Here is a 20,168-nt window from a genome sequence, read left to right as displayed (position 1 = left end):
AGCAGTGCTGGGCTGCCTGCCAGGAGCTGGGAAATGGCTTGTCCTCATCTGCTCAACCCCCTGCACTCCCACCCCTTCTTAACAGCTCTCTTTGCTGCTGAAATGGGAGTTCCTCTAAGGGCACAAAAGCATTAGTCCCAGGTTTCAGCCCCAAGAGCCATAAAACGGACCCTGCCTGACCCCTGTTCAAAGGCAAAGGCAGCGTGAGCAGCCCTCACTCCCCTGGGTTTCGTGTCCCTGTCCCCACCATGTGTGCCACTGCAGCCTGCATTCCTCTCCCATTCCGTAAGCCCTCTGCCTCTCGCGCTGACACAGCTAATATTTCCCTGCTGGCAGGGCAGGCAAGGTGGTGGCGTTTAACTCTTAGGGAGAGCTGTGATCTCGTCAGCTCTGGTGGGACACCAGACCTCTAAGGGCTGGTGTGTGCCTGTGATGGGGTTTTGCTCTTCCAGGTGTTCCCCTGCCATGCTTTTGTTCCTTTCCTTGACTCAGGTATGACATTAAGAATGAAGTAGACAATTCTCTACTTCATTCCACTGTTTGTCCTTGTAAAAAGCAATACCTTGGGATTTGTTTTCTGCGAAGGGCTTGAAAGCTTGAGTCAGAGTTGGTAAAACCTGCACAGACCTGACACTTTACATTAGTTTTGAGAGTATCTCCTGTTTTTGACCATGGAGAAATCTCTGGGTGACCCTGCTGCTGGCTGGGGCGCACAGCTCCTGTAGGAGGTTTTAGTGGGCTTTTGGAAAAATAATTAATCAGCTACCCATGGAGAGTTAGTCCCAGGCTGCAATGCATTGAGGTTGTCCTGGTGTACCACTTAGTGCCACTTGGACTGTTGGCTCTTTAAAGCTGCCTTTATGACACCAGCGTAATGAACGTGTGCTGGTGCTGCCTGGCAAGGTTGATTTTCTTTTGCAGTGGATGGATAACAGAGTTAAGTGTGGGTGTATTCTAAAAGGCAGAGAACTTTGTTACCTTTTAAAGCAATGGTTTAAATGTTTTCTGTCACCTGTGGCTGCTAAACTCTTGCTGCCACAGGCCCTGACCACTGTTCAGTTCCTGGAGGTAATTGCAGAGCCTCTGCCACTGCAGGATTTCAGCTCCTCCCGAAGCTTGTGCTTCAGTACCAGTGAAAGCCAGATGTACTTTAATGTCGCTTTTTTACAGTTTGTTTTGGCCATACATGGGCAGAGTCAGCTCTGGAATTCCTTCCCTATAAATTCAATAGCATCTTGTGGGTGGTGCTGGGGGATCACTCTGGTCTGGTTGGATTGCCTTGCCTCGGCAGCCTGTTTGCCTTGAAAATGTCCTGCTGTGCACATTCCTGAGAGGCTGCCTGCCCCTGGAGCGGCGGCTGCAGCTACCAGGAGGTTGCTGTCCCATGCTGGCAGGCAGAGTCAGCTCCTGCTGCCTGCAGGTCAGCCTTTGCTGCTGAGGACTGATGCTTGTGGCAGTGCTGGCATGGGGATGTTGCTCTGGTGTGCATGCAGGCTCTGCAGGGATGATTTTGCCTTCTAAGAAAACTGCCTCTTAAACTTGGCTTGTGGGTTTGAGCACTGACACTCAAGTCCATTTTGCAGGAGTAGGAAGGCTGAGTGCTCCCCAGTTCCCACCTGACATGTGTACAGTGCTGTGTGTCCTAGCAGGGACTGATGGGTGCTGCCATCCTGGGGCTCCCTGTACGTGCAGGGATCTCTCGTCTTGTCCTTCAGTTTGTGCCTTCCTGCAGAGCTGTCTTTTGTTTTTGTGGGTTTTTTTTTCCATAACCCGAGTTGAAATACATGCTCTTTATAAAGCACTAGCTTGATGAGCCAGGTCAGGGGAGATTTCCCTGTGCCAGGTGAGCAGCAGTGTGGGATGTGGTGTGACTGATGGTTGAGCCTGCCTTTTTCTGGGCCAAGCTGATATAACTACAGCCTGAATCTGCCTATTTGCCTTCAGAGAACACTCTGAAAAGTAGTTCTAGGAGGTTTTCTGCTGGTTAGTTGGGATGAGAGAGAAGTTTGTTGCAGGGGTTGAGCAACAACAACTCCTGGAGTTGCTCCCATTGAATCTTCCTGTGCATCCCTAGTAGGGGACAGAGATGCAGGCTCACCCATCATGCCAGAAGCCTCCAAAGCCCAGTTGAAGGTGATTATGTGTGGCCCCATGTCCAGGCTGTGTGTAGGTCAGCAAAGGCAAAGTGCTCAGCTCATGCTTCAGAGGGGCAAGTCATCCCTGTGCCAAAGCCAGGGAGAGAAGGGTGATTTTTTTTTTTTTTAACATCCTTTGGAGTTTTGATCTCCATATTTGGAAATGTTTACCCATTGCTCTGATCTATTGCAAGGGAGGGGAGGTGACTCAGGGTCTGGTGGAAGCAGGATTTGAATTCCTGTAGTAAGGTTTTTTTTTTTTAATCCCCCCCCTTTCTTGTTTTGGAAGCTTGTTGTGGTCAGTTTTCAGTTCTCTCTTGCTCCTGGACCTTGTTCCAAATTTGATGTGCTCGAGAGGGAGGCACGTTAGCAAAGGAGCTTGCCTGAATGCTGGTAAGTGCATCATTGCTGTTATAGCAAGCAACTTGGGATTTTTTTGTTGTTTTGTTTAGTCAGATGGATTGCATCAAAATGTGTGCATTGCTGGTGGAGGCAGGCATGTGGATCAACAGTGAGGGACCCAATGAAACCTTCTGTAGCAGGGAAAGTTGGCTTAGTGGATTGGTCTCAAAGGCAAAATGTTTCTTCAGGAATAGGAATAAAGATAATTTAAGCCAGTTCCCATTCAGTCATGGTTTTTCTTCTAGTTTCACTGGTTAGTGCAGTAAGGCAACAGAGCACTGTAGAGTTAAAGGAGGATATATTCATGTGGTCAGCAAGGAAAACATAGCTTAAGTATGAATTCTGTCTCTTAAGCAAAAGTGTGTGTTAAAAGGCTGCATAACACATAGGTATATTTCTCTCAAATGTTAATATTTAACTCTGATCTCTTAGTTGAAGTTTAGCTGGATAAAGTTTGAGTGTCTCTTTTTGTCCTGTTATTCTGTTTTCCTTAGTGTTAAGTTTTTAATCTGTCTGATATTGTGGCTGGCTGCTTTTTTTTTTTTTTTTTTTTTTTCCCCCCCTTCCCTCCCCCCCTCCTCCTGCTCTTTCCTTTCTATTTCCTGAAAGGAAGCTGCAGTTCATCCAGACAGTCGGGTATAGGGGGAACCTGGAAGATGCTCCGCTTCCTGTTTTATTCATGGCAGCTAAAACTGTGCTGAGGAATCTGGAGCAGAGATCCACCATCCTGCATTCCTCTTGTCATTTGGAGCATGTAACATGTACAGAGTGCTTTTAACACTGCTCTGGGGGTCATGGAGCAGGCAGTTCTGTGCCTCAAATGGAAAGCGCAGCACTTTATCCTTTTACTTTGGAAGGGGCATTGATGAAAACCCTTTTATAGTTCCCAATGCTGGTTAGTAATCCTTGTATCTTCTCAGCTAACTGGTATTTTTAGGCATCTTCAGACCTGTTGCTTCATACTCTCTGCCTTAAATTTATAACCTTTGTTAGAAAGTTAAACCTCTTGTTGATTTTTATTTGCCCTTTCAAATAGGGCTTAATACTCATTGCTTTATCCAGAAATGTGGATTTTCAGTGGGTCCTTGAAGTACAAAACTGTCTGGATTGTCCTGAATGGGGAAAGATAGTTTGCATGAGGATGGATGTGTGATAAAAAAACCACTCCACCACAAAAATTGATGAAGGATTGCTGGAGCCTTTTCTGTGGCTGCAACATGCTGGGGCTTTGTCGAGTTCAGCTGCATTTTAATCTTTGTTGTTTCAAAAGGCTGATTGGATTACCGCAGCTTTTGGGGTCAGGGCCTGGCTGGGCTGAGCTTGGTGCAAAGGAAAGAACTGCTGTCCTGAAGAATGCTCAGCCTGAACGGGCAGGGGAGGTGATGGGTTAGGAAACAGGGCCCTGGGGATGTGTATGGAGCTGTCACAGCACCTGGAGCCTCAGCGCGACGACTCCTCCAGCAGACACTCATCCTCTGTCGTGCATGGTGGTGCCAAGCTGTGGAATTCTGGCAGTGGGACTGTGGTCTGTGTTGCTCCTTGCGTGCTGTGCTTTGCCTCTGCGGGTGCGCACGTGGCCCTGTGTGATGGCCATGCTTCTGGTGGCACGTGGATGTGGCACATCTGGGCTTCACCAGCTGCCTGTGGCTGAGCTTGGTGTTTTGGGACCAGTATGGTGGGTCTGGAAATGATGATGTTCTGTTCCCCTCGCAGTTTCCTCCCTTTCCTGCTCACCAGGATGTGCTGTTTGTTGGAAGACAAGGATGAGCAATGCCTGGGTGCTGTAAGCCAGTGCTCTGGGCAGGGCTAGTCTGGCACGTCTGGGAAAGCGCTTTGTGACTCTTAATGTTCACGTGCTGATTCTTCTCTGTGCAACACCTCACCCCTGCGAGGATGTGACTTGAGAGCTGGACAGACTGTAAAAGATGAGCTCCCCATGTGCTGCCTGTGCCCCCCTTTCCTGGCGGGTGTGGGCAGAGCTGGGGGAGCTCTGGAGGACGAGGCGATGCCCACGGCTGGGACTGCAGGCTGCCAGGGCTCTCCATCTGGTGTTTCTCCAGGACCTGAGCAGATTCACTGACCACTGATGCTATCCAGGATCCACAAAGGATTTTCTCCTGCTCCAGGAACAGAGCCATTAAGGGCTGACCTGTAAATTAATACAGCTGTCTAAAGATTTTTTTTTTTCCTCCTCTAGCCTGTCACCTAGTAAACACTCCAGCCTGAGAAGCCTTCCATGGCACTGGCCCTCAAGAACGTTCAGAGAGCTCCATGCCTGCCTTTCTTTAGCTTCTCTCAATCTCTTTTAATGATGTATTAAACTCAAAGGACTTGCTTTAGCTGTCAGGTAGGGAGGTTTGGTACACAGCCCATCCTTCATCCTGGCTGTTGCCCTGATCAATCCAGGGCTGGCACTGCGTTGTTTGCAAAGGGGTTACACCAGCGCTGTGATTTCAGTGCTCTGAGGGAGCTCAGTATGCACTAAAGGCTGGGTGCGTGTGTCCCATGGCAGGTAAGAGAAGCTGCCCCAGGTAGCACAGGACTAGCACATGTGGGCGTGGAAGGGGTGAAGGTTACAAACCTCTGCACATCTTATACTTTGCATTTCTTTAGGCAAAATTTCAGATCCCTTAAGTTCTAAATTATGCCTGAAGGCTGAGGAAAGTGGTGTTATTGTGGTGTGCAGGCATAGAAATTAGGGCACTGTGTGTCAGATTTGGGAAAAGTGCAAATCTCTGTATTTCATGTGATGGTTTGTGCTCAGCTCCTGCAGACAGGTGGGTGCTTTGCTGCCTTGGGCAGAACGATGCTGTGAAACCCATCTATCTTACTCTAATAAAGTCATACTTTTCTGAGCACAAAATATTTCTGCATCATTTGCTTGAAGGTAAACCAAGAGGCATTGAGTATTTCATGAAGTCGATCTGTGTTGCTAGTTTGTGACATGATCTCAACACGTATTGTTACATTAGAAGTTTCCAGATGGCACCTCACCTAATTGTATGGCTGAACTTTCCTGAGATCTGAGTGGAATGCAGGCTTTTAACAAGTGTCTGTTGTTATTAGCTTTATCACACACATTCTCCTCTACCAGCTGGTCACACAGCAGTTGGTCTCACTCACAGCCCAGTTCTTCAGTCGGCTTTGGGGGGGAACTTTGCTCCTGTGAGTTAGGAATTTGCATTTGGGATGAGGTCTCCAAGTGAGAACAACTTGTTTGCCTCCAGTGACTGTATTGGTTCAAGGACTAACGTGCCCAGGAGGAGGAAATGGGTTGCTCTTGTTTCACTGATGTCCTTCAATAGTTAACTGCTCTTACTGCTTGTCCTGGTGGGGGAGGACAATGTTTTAAAGAAATATCAGGTTTCAGAAGCCTGGCTGCCTGTGGTGGAGAGGAAAAGAATCCTTGTGCTGTGCTGTCTCACACCCCTACTGCAAAAACATCAGAGGGACAAGTTCTGGTGAAGCTGCCTATTTTTGGCAGCCACTTCCCTCCTACATCCTTGTTCTTCAGGTAAATCCCTCTTCAACTCCATTTGCTGTTCCCCTTTCTTCCCTGAAAAGTCATTATCGTCCCTTGAAATTAAGAAAAGGACAGGAGGAGGGAATAAATGGGTGTTAAGAAGTAGAAAACAATCAATTAAATAGTACATAGCATGTAATTTTGCTTGGAAACTTACCATGAAATTGAGGAGCACTTTAACAACTAGTAATTTAAATTGCATTTGAGCTCCTCTAATGAGTTGTTTGCATAGGAATTTTGGTTATTTCACAGCAGGTTGTTGTCTTTGGGACCCCTTCATTCAGTTAGAAAAAAAAAGTTTAAAAATTTCTTGATGAGGAAGATGCTGTAACCAACTGGTCCAACTATTGCTAGTTGCTAGTAAAAGGTGGTACCATGGAAATTTTGCAAGGCTCTGTTAGATTCAGAGCCATTTACATCCTTAGCATTAGCACTTCCAGTGTTAAATACGTGGGAATTTGATGCTTTTTATCTAAAAAAGCTTGATATTGTTGAAAAGTAGGAAAATAGCATTATCACTATTACACTCACCAGCATGATAGAGTTGAGGAAGTGAAAGAAGCTCCTCCAGACTCATGGAGTTGGGATTTGCAGTTGTGGGACTGACCCAGGAGTAAATCTTGTGACTCAGTCCTTGTCCTCCTCAAAACAAATCAAAACAGTGCTTTGGGATCTGATCCTGACTTGCTCCACCTTAAGAGGAACAGCAGAGAGATGCTGATCGGCTGTGCCTGTGGGGTATTTGAATTTAAGTTATTAGTCTTGTTTTTCCAGTGTTTAATGCTTTCCTCCACCACTATTTTGCTTCTAAAATGCCAACAATTTTCAGCAAAAGGCAGTATCAGCCTAATCATGTTGCCTCTTTGCTACTGATAGTGCTGGGAACAGACTCTATAGGAAGGCAAATGCAAGTTACTTGTCGCCTGTTGCTGAATGAACATCCCGTTTTCAGAGCAGGGTTTTTGCAAATCCGTGGGTATGCTTAGCATATGGAAGGGGGTTCCAGTATCAAAACAAATCTGGCCTCCTGTTTCTGAATGTGTAGGTTGTTTCTTAGAAGATGGAACTTTCAAAATCTGTCCCTGCAAACATCGCTGTTAAATCCTGCTATTTCTAGAGGTGTGAGGCAGCTGTCTGCACTGAGATAAGCTACAAAAAGGCAGTATTTTCCAAACCTGGCTTTTTTAGCTATACCTGCCAGACAGCTTGGCCAGCAGGAGTTCACCAGGAGTGTCACCACTGCTGCCCTTTTATGTACAGGGGGCTGAGCGATGTAAAAACTTCTGGGCAAGTTTCCAGGGTCAGCATTAAGCACCAGCTCTTCCGTCTCTATTGGGTGAAATGCTGCTATGCAGGAAGGTGCAATCCGTGTGAAGGAAGGGGTGCTTGTTGGCTTGGTGTTCTTGCATGGTCTCCTGTTATTTCTTCAGGTGATTGATTGACTTTTTTTCTTAATTTTCATTGTGTCTTTCTTGTTGCTGATTTGATGACCATGTCTAAGCAAGGGGGATTTGAATGCCCCCGCTGTTAGTTGCTTGGAGGCATTCCTGCTTGCTGTACAGTCTTGAGGGTAGCTGGCGAGTTCAGATGAAACCAGTAACAAAAATTGTAATTTTTCCCGTGGATCTGGATGAGGTTTCTCACAGCACAGTGGTGTTATCACATAGGCTTCCTGACACGTGTGCTTCCTGCAGTGCTTTGTTAGTTATCAGCTAATTCACTGCCCAGATGTGCGAGTGTCAGAAAGCTGCAACAGATAACCTTGCAAAGGCTGTTAGGGATGGAGAAGGATTGTGGCTTCTGAACATGTTTCCAGTGAAGTATTTCCAAAAGCTGGGAGGGCACTGGGGATGGGTGTGTTGAAGTGACTGGAGCAACGTCCTCATGTAGCTGAGGAGCAGGTGTGTGTGGGGAGATGGGGTGAAATCCGTGTGGTGGAGGAGTGCAGGGAACCAGATAGCAGAAACCCCAGACAGCTTAGGTTCTCATGCTGAAAGCTGGTTCTATATCTCAACTCAGTGAACTGTCTAGCAAGTACTTTTGCCCTTTTATTTTAATTGAATGAGTGTTTTATCACCGTGATTCCTGAGAAGTGCTCCACCTGTTATGCAAATTCCCCGTCCCGCATAGCTGTGGTTGCCAACCAACCAGCCCAGTTCTGTGCATGGGCTCTGACATGGGTGGAGGGTTTTGTTTTCCCTGTTTTTATTCACTGAACTCCAGGCTGCTTCTTAGTGACCTCTGGACACCCTGTGTGTTGTGGGTAATCTTTTCTTTGTAATTTCTATTTCCTTACTCCAGTTTTGCATCTCAACGGTCTACTAGTCTTTTTTCCAGCTTCCTTCCAAAGGCAGGCACACACTCAGCTGGGGGGATTGGATGTAGATTTAATAACTGCTCCCTCACCAAACCGTCTGTGTGTCTGCTTGTCCAAAAACCTACTGAAGACTGAACAGATGTGAGATGTGGAATTTGAAATAATCCCACTGAGTTATTTTTGGCTGTGGTCTCTCCCTATGGTGCCTCCCACAAGCTCCTCTACATCTCAGGGTTTGAGCTGAGGTTGACCTGAGCTGGTAAAGGCCCTTTGTTTCCCCACCTCCCTTTCTCAACTTTTTTTGAAAAAATGGAGATAAATTCAAGTGATAACCTTGTAACAGAGATAAGGAAGAAAAAGTCTTACAGGTAGATTAGTTTGAAGTGGAGGGAAGGCAAACACCAAGGGAACCCACACTGAGCTACCCTGAAATGCTGAGGTAGCTTAATTATCACTTAATTGCCCAGTAAATGTATCCTGTGCTTTACAAGTGGGGAAGATGACAATCCTTGTCCTAAAGATTCTGTAAAGACAGGCAGACAAATGTGCACTTGAGGTCTGTGGAAGGGTTAGCACAGGTAATTGCTGGAGATCAAACTCCAGATAAAGCAGATTCCTGGAAGAGAAGGGCTTTTGCTGTGGGAGTTGTGGGTGATGAGAAGGATTTTTCAAGTGCTGGAGGAGTGGATAGAGAGAGGAAGGTAAATGGGTATGGAGGGAGGTGAGAAGACCTGAAAGGAAAGAATGTTGAAGGGGAGGGTAGAAAGTGAGAAAAGGAGTAGGAGGAAAAAAAGAGCAGCAAGTCTGCTGTGGGAGGGGGTGGTGAACATGAGAGTCAAGATGACCTTAATGTCTCTTCGTTGTGTGTTAAAAGCTATGCCATAACTCAGCTACTGCAATTAGTCATCTCCCAGGGTATGAAGTACCAGTTTCATCTCTGAGTGGTGTGTACTGGTTCTGGCTGGGGTCCAGAGCTGGAAGATCCTCTTGGCCAGGTTTGAATGCCCCATGTGGTGGGGTGCTGGGTGGTCACATCCTGTCTGTGTTCCACTGCCAAACCTTAATAGGCAAGTGCATAAGCAGCTTGTCATCTTCTACTTTATACCCACAAAGTTAGTTAGTCCCCTAGAGACTCAGACAGCAAATCAGAGATTTGTGTGTGCATATGTAGGAATGTACTTCCAGCTTGCTTATCTTTATCTGAGGCTTGTGTCTGATCCCCATTTATTTTTTTTGTCTCCTTTTACTGTTGATCCTGTTCAGATCTTCATTCCAACTCCTCATTTTCCCCACAAAGTAGTCCCCCCATCCTTCTGGTTCTTTTTTAGCTGCACATTAGTTAGACGCAGTTCTTTTGTAGCCAGTGTAAGGTGTGGGAACGGGTAGGGCATCTCTGGAGCTCAGTCCATCCACTGTCACGGCATGCTGTTCCAGCAGGAGAGAAACCTGAGTTCAGAACATCTGAAATTGCCCATTATCTCTGCTCATTTCTTGCAGTCCATAATTTGGGCATGGGGAAGAGGAGGCAAGTCGCTCTAAACATGACTCATCCCACGATCAATCAATACAAAATGTTCCATTACATTTTCATTGCCAAAAATGACTCCCCTCTTCTACCCCCCGCTTCTGTGAGGTGCTGCAGTGTCTGATTTGCTGGGGTTAGTGGTGTTGGCACGGTCAGCACAGCCAAAGGGTGTCTGAGTTTTGGTTCAGACTTTACTTTCTGGGTGGGCTGAGGTTGAGTGTGGTGGAGGTGACCTGATTTCAGAGGGGAAAGAGATTCCCGGCTGCTCTCAGGAGATTTCACGTTGCTCGAGGCATGGAGCAGACCAGTTTGACAAGAGGAGTCACTCCCAGCCTTCCCCTTGGGGAGGGAGGCCAACAGATGTGTGAGATATAAGGCAATATTAAAGGACATAATAGAAAGTATCGTGGGCTGTCTGCCAGCAGCACCTCTGGGCTCGAGAGGTGTTTCACTTGTGTGTCCTTGCTGAATTTTCCTGCTATGTGCAGTGATGGGGTGGAGATGGAGCTGCTGGGTGTTCTCTTACTTCCAGGTGTGTTTAGGGCAGTGATTTTATGGTCTGTTTACTGACCAGGAAGGGTCAAAGCTCACCCAAAGCTGCACAGATGTTGCCAGGTGTATATAAACATTTACGTGTAGGTATGTATATGGTAAAGGCAAAGAATTGATCCAAGTTTTGTGGTTCCATTTGTCCTGTCCTTCTTCCTGGCATGTTCACGAGCACCTCTATGGGCAGCCCTAGTGTAGCAGTTGGCCCAGATCGTATTTGTGCACAGGAGGCTCTCCGCCGCTCCTGCCTGGCATGGGAAGTATCACTGGCCTGACCTCAGCGGCTTCTTCAAAAGGCTACAAGGTATTTGCAGTTCTTTCACATCTTCCACCCGCCACAATCAAGGCCTTGATCTGCAGGTAAACTTGCAGCAGCACTTTAATAAAACCCCACTGCTAAGGGGTAGGGTTTTATTGGGGGAGATTCAGCCTGTAAGGGAGCAGGCTGAGTTTGCGAGCGTGTGCTCCTGTGAGTGTTATCTGTTGGTACAAATGGCAGCAACAGCATCTTCTGCTTCATCCTGTGCTGGGAGAAGGTCCTGCCGGGAGCTGGGCTGTGTGGGGTTCTGCATCGTGGTGTGCTGTGATGGCAGGGGCACGGCCCAGGACTTTCAGCAGTCCCTGGTGAGATGTGTAGGTTGGAGCTGCTGTCACCGCAGCAGAACGTTACAGGATCCAGGGTGCACACAAATGTGTTTACAGAGCAAATAAAGGTGGGAGAGAAAAAAGGAAGAGCCTGAAAGTGGCTTTGGGTGGTTTTTAAGTGGTAAAGCTGAGAAATTCCTGAGCATATGCAATTAATGTCTGTTTAAACAGAAACTTCTTTAATAGCTGAAATATCAGCTCCTACGGAAGAACTTTCCTGGTGGGTCTTTTTCATCTCCAGCCGCCCGCCCTGCCGGGGTGTGCAGGGGGATGTCTCCAAAGGTGCTGGGCGTCGTGTTTTCGGTTGGGCTTGTTAGGTGTTTGTAAAGGGCGATGCCGCCCTTCTTTCCTGGCTTGCTTCCACTTCTCTGACTGTGTGGAGGTAAAAGTGGTAAATTCTTACGAAAACTCACCCGTTTGGGTCAGGAGGGTCCCATGCCTGATGTAATTTGTTTTTGTGACATGTTATTTACTTGGATCTTAGAGGAATATGATGCAGAATCAGCTAAAGGACTTCTCCCCTGCTTGGAGCTATGTGTGCTTTGTCTGTGAGCAGGCTGCTCTCTGAGCAGCAATTCTGGTGAAAGCTTGTGAAGTTCTCAGAGTAAAACCACTGGGGAGCGGGGTACGTCGTGGGGGCAGGAGAAGCTGGTAGCAAAGTCTTTGTAGGTTTGACCTGCCTATTAAAACTTCACAGCGTCTTACTGGCTGTATGGATGTCAGAGCAGCAGCCTCCTGTGGACATGATGCTATTTGTGTGTATTTCACTTGATTAAAAAAAAAAAAGTCATGACGATGTTTTGAACGGTCTTGCTGAGGCCCGCTGTCGCCCTTCTCATTAGCTACAGCGGTGACCTGGGGCTTTCTTCTTGTGCTGGAACTTGCAAAGGTATGCTTTTTCCCTTTTTCTTTTTATCTTTTCCTTTTAAAAACACCAGTTGAAGTGCCTCTCTCACGCTTCAGCCTGTGCTGTTGTCCACGTGCTATTTGGAGGCTCCTTTGTTACTTTGGCAGGTAGCTAGCTATGAGGAGTGGTCTGTAGGTCCTGCTTCAGTGGGGCTGCACCACACCTAAGCTCAGTTATGCACAGGCCAGATCCATAGCAGGTGTGAATGGCAAAGCCTGGCACCTCACAGGCTGTTTTGTCAAGGCTGTTGTTCTCTGAGCGTAAAGAAACCATGTTGAACTCCTTGCAGTTATAAGGCTTTGAAAGCTTGACATGGACATGATGTTCCTCTCTGAGCTGTAGCTGCCGGATCTCTTGGTGCAGTTCAGTTGTTGCTTCTGAGTGCTGGAATTAATGTAGTGCAAACTCTGAGATGTTTGAACAAGCCATGCTCTCCTTGTAATATCTCTTTTTCCCTAGAAAAATGGGTGGAGATGTTTATCACTCTCTCCCACTTTCCTTCCTCCTCCCAACCTTGGCACTGTTGTCCCACTGCTGTGGGTCACTTGTGTCATGCACCAGTGTAGCATTTGTCCCTCGAGAACACACCAGTCACTGCTGGTTTGTCTCAAATCATTGTCCTTGCAGTCTTGAATAATATCCACATTAAGCAGGTGGAGCTGATACAATCACTTCCAACGCAGCTGACGGCAGCTGGGTCAGTCTTTCTCACTGTTTCCTGCCAGAGGAGAAAATAAAGCACACGTGAAGGCAAAATACACAAGTTTTCCCCTTTGTCTCCCCTCCCCAGCACCCAAGTCATGGTTTCCACAACAATTAAGAAGTCTCAGCCAATCTTTTTCACAGAAGAGGCTGAATTTCTTGGAGTCAACGTTTCCATGTCTGACAAAGTTAAAAAGCTTTAAAAAAAATAAAATAAAAAAAGGTAGAAAGGGCAGAGAGGCTGCATGCGGTCTGGCAGGCAGCCAGGCAAGGAGTGCTCTTTGGGGTTATTATTAGGCAGATAACTGTATTAAGAGCTTAAACATCACCCCGGGTGTGACGGCTGCGGTGCTCTTTGTGAAGTGCTGATGCATCTTTCATACTCGTGAGAGAATGTATTGCAGGACCTGAAGCCGCTTTTAAAAACCTTTTTTGTTTTTCTTTTTCCCCTGCAGTAGCTAGGGTGCCAGCAGAGTTCCTGGGAAGTGATTACAAGTGCTCCATGGGGAGCTGCTGCTAGTTTGGAACTTGAAAGTTCTTTTCCCACTAGTACCTCTGTATTCCTGCCGCGACAGGAACCATTTCTTTATGATAGGAACTATGCCTGGAGTTTGTACGTGTCAGAGGTGTCCCTGAGTGAACTGGACTGCCTTGAAGATTATCTAACCCCTTCTCAGGACCTGTCACAGCTCAGAGGAAGTTTTGTGGCCCGTGGGTTCTGGTTTGGAAGGTGTGTGTGCTGAGGGGTGCTCAGAGCTCTGGGGGACCCTGACACCTGCACGGCCCTGTAGAAGAGGGGACGTGTGGAGGTGGAGGGACAGGCTTTTGATGATGAGAATTGAGATGCAGCGCTTGACACGCTTGAGGAGCAGAAGCCAGTGGAGAACTGCGCGGGGTGGGATGACACGGGCGGAGCTGCTGGCTGGGAAGTTTCTTCCCAAGAACTGGAGACCAGCAGAAGAATGTCTGTTTGTAATGCTGCTAGATACCATGTATCTGTCTGTGTTCCCATCTATAGATGGTATGTGCAAGGCTATATATAAACGCTGTGATGGCTGGTATTTTGGCTGATACACTCACAGTTTTGTGCCACATTGAGGGATTTAAAAATATCTCTCTGTTCCAGGAACATCTATACCGTGGCAGATGTCATCTGGCATGGGGAGTGGCTTCTGTAAAGGGAGCTCAGCGTTATTACTATGAGCCTTAGTAGTCTATTAGAGTATTTATTGCTTCACTGCTACCACAAGACATGTGAGGTGTGTTATTTCTGCCTGTCAGAGTTTTTTCACACATGCAGGCAGGCAGCATCTGTCACTGCTCACTGCGAGTCACTAGCTTTCATTCTCAATGAACTTTCTTTCCAGCTGGAAGGAAGGCAAAATAAAGGCATCAGAACTACACAGAGCTGAGAAAGGAGTTCATCGACATTTATTTACCTTGGAGTTGCGCCTCTGAGGACTGTCTTGAATCTAGGTCCTTTCTGGCCAAGATACAGTCAACTTGTGCTTGCTGTTGTTTGATTTCAAGGAGAGTCTGTTGTGTCAGGCCCTATGGAAACCTGGTATGAGTCAGAGGTGTCTCTGTTGTAGGAGACAAAGAATAGGAGGGGAAACACGTGAGAAATTATGTGCTCAGGACTTGCTTTTAGGAGTAGCTCTTGGGTTCCCCAGGCTTCACTCAGTTCTTCGGCTGAGGGCCTGGCAGCACTGCCTCATCCTCAGTTCGTGTCAGAGTGTGAGCAAGTCCTGTTCTTGTGTGTCCTCACAGAACTGTGCTGTTTTTGTGGTGGTTGTGAAGCATTGGCTGTGCCAGGCATGTTGTGATGGAAGAGCTCAGAGTGTGAAAGCTGGCATCGCCAGCAAGCTCTGCTTGTACACTCTACACATGGGGGTTTGGATGGAGCCTTTCAGACCGGAAGGGCTGGGGAACATGTTGAGATTTGTCCCTCTGTTGTAGAGAGTTTGTGGATCTACAGAGAAAATAAGGCAGTAAAAACCAAAAAGGAAACAGATGTGAGAAGTCACACCTGAGCCTTGACCTGGGTCTCTTGTTTTGGGTTTCCCTGATGTGTCAGTTCAAATCCTTCTCTGTGAGCTGGCATGATATGCTTGTAACTGGAAGCAGGGGAGCCAAAACTTTCCCTTCTGTGCTGGGTGAGGATAGATGTGGGTTCATTCCCTGTGTTCCCTATGAAGGGGGAAAAGTAATCAATGGAGCAACAGAGGTCTGGAAAGTGGGATTGGATGCTTCACATGAAGATTGTCCAGGTAGGAAGCATCCCTGTTGGACTCCTTATTTGTCTGAGCCCATAAGGTCTTCCATGTTCCCTGCCCATTTTGCCTCTTGTTTGTTGGAGTGTTGTCAACAATGGACAGATGTCCCTGTCTGCTGGCTCTTTGTGGAGTTGAGGTGTTATTTGGAGAAGGTTTGCTGCAGAGGCTGGAGGTAGCCTGGAGCTCCATGGAGCTGGCCTGGTGAGTCACCATGGTCACAACATTGGCGTCTTGGCAGGTGTTGAATGGCCAGAGGGTTTTTGCTTCCTGGTCAAGGGCAGTCCAGGAGAGGAGTATTGTGTGCTTACATTTGCTTAGAGGCACAAGGGGCTCTTGGGTAGACCTTCACATTTTTCAATCACTTCAGTGATGGACAGAACAATGCCAGAAGCAGAGGACTGTTTGTTGGGTTTTCCTATAGATTCCGTTTCTTGTGTCCATCCCATAGTTCCGTCCCTGAGCCGCTGCCTCATGCCGGGCAAATGAACACAAGTGATAATTCAAATGAGAATGTCTGGTATCTCCTTCTAACCTGGTGATGGACTTGCAGTGTTTTCCTGACTGAAGAGAATGGGAGTAACACGTCTTGGGACTGTCTCCTCCCTGCTGTAGCTGGGGATGGAGCTTGCAGCAGTGACCTTGGGTCCATCCAGCCTGGGGTCCATCTCTGCCCGTAGCCCGCAGCAGATGCCAAGGGAAGGCTCTCAGCTTCTCCAGGTGTCCAGCAGAGAGGCACGACTGCTCACCACCCTTCCCAGTGTGGCATTGCAGAAACCTCGAGTGTGCCCAGCTGGCAGATGAAACACAGAATGCACAGAAAGCCTCGGCGGTGTGGGCGTGCGTTGGGAGAGCAGAGAGGAGGGTGTGGAAAAACATCTCCGGTGTGGCCTCAGCGAGTGCCAGGAAGTGGCCCAGCACCGGCGTGAAAGACGAGCAGGGCTGGGGTGCCACATTCTGTACATTCTGCAGCCCCCAGCGCACGGGGCAGCCTCGGATCGTGCTGCCAGGCATCCAGCCTGGCTGGTATTTGGGTGTCCTCACACCCGCTAAGCCTCTCTTTCTGCCCTTTTGTTCGCCTCCCCGTGCCCCGCTCTGCCTTTAGCTGAGGTGCACTTGTTTATCCATCGGGCTCTACAGCCTATAAACAGGATGTCTCTCTGTTTCCTTTCAGCCCAGTAACACTAAACCGCTCCGGGTGCAGATAACGCCTTAGGAACCCTCCTCCTGGCTGAATGAGCCTTGTGTTGGTGATGGCCAGCTTAGATGAGACAGCACATGCCTGTATATATATATACATGTATATGCATATGCACTGTGGTATGAGTTGGCCACGGTGAGCAAATTCACGTTGCTGTAAAGGAAGTAATGCATGTTTTAGGCAGGGTGGCTGAAACTAGACACTGATTTAAACCGGATCCTGAATATACAGTTTGTAAAAACAAGCTGTTGTATAAAACCCTAAGCCTGTGAAACCTTTTAGGGGAAAAAAAATCTGCAGTTTATTTTGTTTGAATGACTCTTCCAGAAGATTTTCTCGCTATGCCGGAGTCCTGGATACTGAGAGCCTGACAGTGAAACGGAGCATGTGGAAAGACATTGCATTAACTAATACTTGCAGTGCTGAGTGAAATTTTGAATGGAGGGAACAAAATCAGAATAGAAAAATACTAACACACTATTTCAAAAAAAAAAAAAATTCTCATTCAGAAAGGCAATGTTCAGGCTGTGTAAAAGCAGTGAGGATAAAGATCATTCTTCTGAACCAGTTTTTGATCTGGGACCTTGCAATCACAAATAATAATAACAAGCAAAATGGAGTTTTGAGGTATTCAGTGTCTTAGCTTTAATGTTCAATATGTTCAGTGATTTCTGTTGGTTGTGGTCTTGTTGTAAGATATACTATAAATAAAGTCCTTTACAGCCCCTGCCTCCTTAAATCTGTAATTTCCTTTAATATCTTGTCTTCCATTTGAAATAACCGTAAGTTTCTGGGCCTTGTGGTTGTGTAGAAATGTTTTAGAAAAAGGAATTTCTTTTCCCAGACAGGAGGTAAACTTTAAACACAGTAATTTTTATTATATTGGTTTTTAAGCTGGTCTTATCAGCACTGGGGCTGGACTGATGAATTTTGAACACTTGAAGATGCAAAGCAGGTCTCTAGAAAAGAAGGGAATGATGTCTGTTTTTTTTTTTTTTTTTTTTTTTTTTTTTTGTCCCCTTGGATCAACGTGCTCTTACTTCAAGGGAGTTGTCAGTTGAGAGCTCATGCTTTTGTAAAAGTTTTAAGTTTCTACCCACCACTTCAACCAGGTTGTCAGATCAACATGTCTCGTTTACAGAGATGTACTCTGGATCTGTTACTGAGACGTGGTTCAGAATAGCTATTGAGGAACAAGTTGTTCTGCCACAGCTCTTCTGTGAGCGCTTTGTGTGCATGCAGCTTCATTCCAAAACGAACATGCCTTTCTTAACTAAGTTCAGGCTATTTTGGAAGGTGGAGTAAGCTAAAACATGGAGGGGAAAAAAAATTCTGTTCTTCCAGAAATAAAGTGATTTGCATTGGGCATATTTTCTGTGAGCCTTTTGCATTCTGAAGTCGCTGCCTACCTGGGCGAGTAGATCCCAAGCCATGTGGCCGGCCCTGAAAGTTTTGCAAGTCATGTTCTGGTGGCAGAGACTCCTTTGGAGATCAGCTGTTTTCTATAAAAAGCTGGATGATGGTGATTTTAATAGAGGGGTCAGCGTGCTTGGCACATGGTCCTTTTGTGTGAGCAGGCTGGGTGAGTGACGGGGCTTATTTGCACTGGTTGCGTAAGGGTTTGACACAAATGGATGGGGTGATGAAGCTGATGGCACCTGCCATACAGATGCCATTTAAATAAAGATGTCCCCCTGATCGCAAAAGCATTTACCCATCACAAGGGCTGGCAGAGCTGGGTAATATTTAAGCTGTTTCGCTTAGCTCATGGAAAATAAGAGTGGATTTCAGTGTTGCCCTTCTGGGTGGGCAGTGTGACATTGCCAGCAGTCATGGGTCTCTTGGGCAGTGAGAAACCCTCGTGGAGCTTGTGGTCAGGGGAGCAGGCAGTGCTGGAGGGGTGGCTGATGCTCTTCTGTAGAACCTGGGCTTGTGTTGAGGGCCTGTCCCTGCAGACTGCTGGGACAGCAGGGAATGCCAAGACTGGGTTTTGCTTTGCCATGGTTCTGTGTAACCCCTCCTGCCTCCCCTTCAGTGTGGCCAGCTGCCATTGCTTCCTTGGTAAGGTGTTTGCATCCACCCCATCTCATGTTTCCCAGGAGAAAGCAGAGCCAAATGGTGTGAGATCTGTAACTGGGCTAATTGCCCACTCACGTTGGCATGCAGATCAGAGAGAGTGCTAGATCAGTGGCAAAGCTTCCTCTTCCACACCTAGGTGCTGCAGCAGGGCTTGTTGCTACTCTCACACCAGCAGTGCATCACCTCTAGTGTGCTCTCCCCCTCTTTTTTTGTTCTCCTTTTAGGAAAAGGGCAGAGCAGGTCTGAAGGGGAAGGGTAAAGCTAAACTTGGTGGTGAGTGCTTAAAATACTCACGTGTGCAGTAGGAGAGAAAGCAGCATCTCTTTAGAAACTCCTCTGACTGTGGGGAAGCTCCTAAAGAGGGAGGAAGACAAAGTGTTGCATCCATGTGTAGGACATGGACATTGGAACAAGCAACCACTTCATTCTCCCAGCCAGAAGTCACTCTGGATATAAGGTGGTTCCCCTTTCTGTTTTCCCTGTGTCCAAGTAGTTTCTTGCTGTCCTGGCCACCCTAAGTGGTCTCCATGGTTAAAGCTGCTCTGTGCTCCATTCATTGAAGCCAGGAGCTGTGCATTTCCCTCTCTTCTATAATGTAGGGAAGTTCACCGCTCACTTTGGCAAACATGAGGTGCTCTTCTCTGGCAATACCAACCACTGCGTGGTTTGTGCTTGAGCAGGAAGATAAACTGTACTAAAAATGATAAAACTATTGTCATTGGTGTGCCTGTGAGGGGACAAAAATTGCCTTTGTCACGTTTCAAAAATTTTCTGGTGCTACAGCAGTAGTGCTCCAAGTGCTCCTATTTTCGTTGGGTTGGTGGCTGACTTTTGTTAACAACACAATGAACTTTAAAAATTTTATTCCTAAACCTTGCACTCCTGATTTCTGTGTATTATCCTGGAGTTGTTTTAGAGGATTTGTCATGTGTGTGTTCCTGATGCCTGAGCTGCTCTGTCCCTTGGGGCATTTAATAACAGTAGGGATATGGTGTCTCATGTGAATAAGCTTGGCAAAATACAAAAGAGAACAGCTATTTCTAATGCATTCAACAGTGGTAATTGACTGGTGGTAGAAAATAGAGAATGTATAGGCTAGAAATCTTAGTAGGTAATTTCTCTGCAGCATTTTAACATTTTGGTTAAAAATATATTTGAAAAGTGCTGCTGCTGTGTAAGAGTAAGGGCAGTGTTGTATTGAACTAGAGGAGAAAGGTGAACTGATTGATTTCCTCACCACATCCCCCTCCCTCCCATTCGCTAACATTTAAAGTGGAAAAAGTCATCTGATTTGAAAAATGTCACTTGGTTAAAGAGAAAAAACAACCAACCAAAAACTCAAAGCAAGCATTTACTACATTGCTTGTGGGTGGGATTGTGGGACCTACACAAGCAATGCTTAGGAGTTGGACTGGCCAAGGAAGGAGTGGAGGGGACCAGTGTGCTGGGGCTGGATGTGGCAGAGTCAGGGGTTCTGTTGTGCAAACAAGGTGGTGGAAATGGTTCCTCCTCCCAAAAATGACATAACTTGATTCAGTCTTCTGCTTAGTAGTGTATAAGAGGAGTAATGATTAATTTGATGGAAAAAAAATGAAAACTAATGTGAGCAGAAGATTAATTTGGAGGGCACTGCTAATCCTTGACTCTTTGAATGGTTTGGGTGGAAAAAGATGTTAAGGATCATCCAGTTCCAACCTCCTTGCCATGGACAGGGATGCTTTCCAGTGGACCAGGCTGCTCAGATCCCCATCCAACCTGGCCTTGGACACTTCAAGGGGTGATGGAAGTCTATCAAAGCACTTCTAACCATCACTGTCAGAGCAGAGGTTGTTGCTGTGCAGAGTTCAAAATTATTGGCTGGGTGGAAAATGGGAAATATTTATGCATGGGGGGAAAAAATTTAGAAAGAG

At 46.8% G+C, this 20,168-nt stretch overlaps 1 protein-coding gene across 13 annotated transcripts in view; it reads left to right on the top strand.

Annotated features, from left to right (window-relative positions):
• The window catches only part of LPP (LIM domain containing preferred translocation partner in lipoma), a 332,936-nt gene that overhangs the window by 22,954 nt on the left and 289,814 nt on the right, over nucleotides 1-20,168 (top strand). The window contains exon 4 of one of the 13 annotated variants that reach the window (XR_005702495.2): nucleotides 4,251-5,426. The exons of the other annotated variants lie outside the window; for them this stretch is intronic. The gene's annotated coding sequence lies outside the window, so the exon portion shown is untranslated. Of the gene's footprint in view, nucleotides 1-4,250; nucleotides 5,427-20,168 lie in introns of those variants that run through there. 13 annotated transcript variants of the gene reach the window in all.

Source organism: Hirundo rustica, chromosome 10, assembly GCF_015227805.2.
Source record: "Hirundo rustica isolate bHirRus1 chromosome 10, bHirRus1.pri.v3, whole genome shotgun sequence".
NCBI lineage: Eukaryota > Metazoa > Chordata > Aves > Passeriformes > Hirundinidae > Hirundo > Hirundo rustica.
The sequence above is the reverse complement of the archived record's forward strand: the minus strand, read 5'-3'. Positions and strand labels throughout refer to the sequence as shown.